Here is a 3,831-nt window from a genome sequence, read left to right on the forward strand (position 1 = left end):
AGCACCTAGAAGACCTCAGACAAGCCTTGCTGAGAATGAGAACCCACAAGTTGAAGATGAATCCTAGAAAGTGCACCTTTAAGGTTAGATCATGCAACTTTCTAAGGTTCTTGGTCCATCAAATAGGTGCAGAAGTGGACAAGAACAAGGCTAGGGCTATAATGGAATCACCTCCCCCTCCCCCCCCCCCCCCCCCACTAACAAAGTGCAATTTAAGAGGTTGCTAGGGAAAATTAACTTTTTGAGGATATTCATTTCTAATCTTGCAGACAAGATCCAACCTTTGACTCCTTTGTTCAGATTGAATAATCAAGACAAGTTTGAGTGGGGCCCTCAACACCAAGAGGGATTTGGTAAAGTGAAGACTTGTCTAGCCTTTCATCCAATGCTCATGCCTCCCCAGAAGAACAAGAAACCTTTGAAGCTCTACATTTCAGCATCCGAGAAATCAATTGAGAGTTTATTGGCTCAGAATAATGAAGGGGAAAGGAGAAGGCGATATACTACCTCAATAGGATCCTTACCGGGGTAGAAACAAGATATACCCCAATTGAGAAATTATGCTTAGCCTTGTACTTCACTGCCAGCAAATTAAGGCACTACATGTTGCCTTGCTATATCCATATAATTGCCAAAATTGATGTGATCAAGTACATGCTGTCCAAGCCAATGCTAACTGGAAGGATTGGGAAATGGATCTTAGCTAAGCAATTGCAATTGTAAACTTCAAAGTTCGGTTTTCAATATGTACCTTAGAGGGTAGTAAAGGGACAAGCAATTACAAACTTCCTAGCTAAGCACCAAGAGTCCAATAAGGATCTCGTCAACATCCCTGGAACTTTGGAAGTAGCTAACCTCTAAATCCCACCTAGTAAGGCTCATTCAGGCAAGGAGGAACGGATACAAAGGAGAAGTCTCCCTTTTATCTTTGAGAAGGGATTTAGCCTAGATGTAATGACTAAAGAACCTGAGATAGAGGACTAGAGAACATTTATCATCCAGTACTCGAATGACCCTTCTTTTCCCACTAGTAAGAAGATCAGACGACATGAAATTAAGTTTGTAATGTGGGATAAAACTTTGCTAAGAAAGACTCCATATGGGCTTTTGTTGAAATGCTTAGGGTCTGGAAGAATCAATAAGGGTAATGGTTGAAGTACATAATGGCATTTATGGAGCACACCAAGTAGGAACAAAGATGAGGTGGTTGCTGAGAAGATAAGGCTATTTCTGGCCCGACATGGAAAAAGATTGTAAAACTTATGCTAGAGGTTGTGAGGAATGTCAAAGACATGAACCTCTCTAGCACACACCATTAGTGGCCTTGAATCCAGTAGTAAAGCCATGGCCTTTTAGAGGGTGGGCCATGGACTTTATTGGGCAAATATACCCAACATCCAACAAAGAACACACCTTCATAATTGTGGCAACTGATTACTTTACTAAATGGGTTGAGGCTTCAGTTGTGAGGACAATTAGTTCAGCTACTATGATGAAGTTCATTGAGACCAAAATCCTACATAGATATAGGGTGCCCGAAACGATTGTTACAGACAGAGGGCCATCATTTATTTCAAAAGAAGTAGAAGAGTTTGCAGCTAAGTTCAAGATAAAGATGATCCAGTCTAGCGCTTATTATCCTCAATTTAATGGTAAAGCATAAGCTAGCAACAAGATATTGGTGAACATTAAAAGAATGGTGGTAGATAGCCTAGAAAGGTGGCATGAGAAGTTGGGAGATACTCTTTGGGCTTATAAAACTTCAAAAATAGCAGGAACTGGGACCACTCCTTATACATTGACATTCGGGGCAAGATGTAGTGCTCCATATGAAGATTAATGTAAGTTCTTTGAGGCTTTGGAACCAATTTAGCCTACATAGTGATTTATTTATTTAGGCTATCTGTCAAGGAATTGAGGATTTGGATGTTACCCAAATTAAAGCTCTAAACAAGATTCAAGAAGGGAAAAAGGTTGTTGCTCAAGCTTACAACAAGAGAGTAAGACTTAAGACTTTTAAAGAAGGAGAATTGGTATAGAAAGCAATTTTGCCCTTGGGAGCTCAAGTTAGAGGTTTTAGGAAATGGAGTTATACCTGGGAAGGCCCTTTTACAATTACCAAAGTATTAGACAGATGAGCGTTTTACTTGGCAGATTTAGAGGGAGATTTACAGAAACATCCAATCAATGCTAAATTTCTAAAGAAGTACCACCCAACTCTTTGGGATATTAGAGACTGTTATATTAGTGAAGTCTAATACTTAGAGAAGGGGTGATGGCCTTTTATATGTTTGCAGCAGTTGTTTCTATTAGGAAAATGTAAATAAGTAAGTAAAATAGTGAAGCAGTAAGAGATTTTTTCATTCAATGATTGGGGAAAGTACAGAAGCCCTAAGTTAACAAATTTACATCTTTAGCCAAGCCAACTATCTTAGAATGATAAGTTTGCATGATGGTGAAAATGCAACCCGGCTCTTCTAAAGCTATATTTTTATTGGCTAACTGAGCTTCAGACTCTTCTACTTCATGGTTTACTCTATTTGCCTCCTCGATCTTCTTGTACAACTTGCTCGAGAGGGTCATCTGCTCAGCCTTCATAGCAGAAAGTTGTTCCTCTAGCTTATGGATCTCGGCAACTACCATCATTATTCGATCCTCCATGGCCGAGCCCTCCTCCACCAGCTACTGTAGAGTAGTGGAGGTCCTAGTGAGTTTTTCCTTGTAACACCTCACCATGTTGGCTTACCTTTCTACCTCAAGATGCTGATCCCTCAAAGCCCTCAGGTTTTCAAAGAAGGAGATGAAGGATTCATATTGCACCTCAGTCATTTGCTGGGCTTGACATAAATCAGTGAGAGCTCTCTTAGCATCTTGAAAAGCCTTAAGGTTGAAGGAGGTAGAAACGGTCCTCTGCATCCATTCTGTAAAGACTCTGCGTTGATCTTGAAGATGTTGAAGCTCAAAAGGGCGCATTGGGGATCTCAGCTTTGTCCTAATTTGCTCGAACTCTCTAACTAGTTTGGGTAAATAGGTTGTGGTTGGAAGAAAAGCCAGAAGGGGAGGTATCATGCCAGCACTACCAACTGCAACAACAACAATGGTAACCTCAATAGGGATAGAATGAGAAGATTCAGCAACAACTACTTTTTTAGGTCGAGGGATTGGGATCCCTGAGACTCTAGTAGCTCGAGAAGGCCGATGATGAACTACCCTACTCGCAGCAGGTTGAGAAGACATGCCCGAGCCCTCACCAGAAGCTTGTTAAAACATAAAAAAGACTAGTTAATGGAGTAATCTAGACCCAAATGAGGAAAAGATAAGATTGCAAGTATGTTTATACCTAAGAAGAGCCTTGTGTTTTGGGAGAACGATGTGTTGTTGTAGCTTCCTTGGAAGTAATTGGTTGGCTTGCCTTAGTAGATACATGAGAAACCCTAGGACTAGTCACCTCTTAGACAACTGGTATCTCAGGGACTCAGGGTTCCCTAGCAGTTGAAGTAGGATGATTAGTAGTCTCTGTCAGGTGGGAAGACTGGTAAAGACATTAAGAAAAGCTTAAAATTGAGAACTTACAGAGGCACTGTCATCTTCTACGAAGTTGAGTATCTCTCCAGTTGTTGGATTAAATTGAGAGGTGGGGTCATTACCATTGCTGGATGAATGGAAAAAAAAGAAGGAAATGGTGCTTGTCCGACCGGAGGTGCTAGGGTGCCTCCCCTTACCTGGAAAATAGTAGAAGTAAAGTCAATGTCTAAAACTTAGAAATACAAAGTTGTCGAGTTTTGAAAAGAAGAATTTTACCTTTGAAGGCTCAGCTCGAGGAGAAGAAAG

General features: G+C 40.8%; 1 pseudogene; it reads right to left on the reverse strand.

The window, feature by feature from the left end:
- Positions 1-2,391: 2,391 nt before the first annotated feature.
- LOC126633905 (uncharacterized) lies at positions 2,392-3,237 on the reverse strand (annotated as a pseudogene).
- Between the last annotated feature and the right edge of the window lie 594 nt (positions 3,238-3,831).

This window comes from Malus sylvestris, chromosome 9 (genome assembly GCF_916048215.2).
Source record: "Malus sylvestris chromosome 9, drMalSylv7.2, whole genome shotgun sequence".
NCBI classification, from domain to species: Eukaryota; Viridiplantae; Streptophyta; class Magnoliopsida; order Rosales; family Rosaceae; genus Malus; species Malus sylvestris.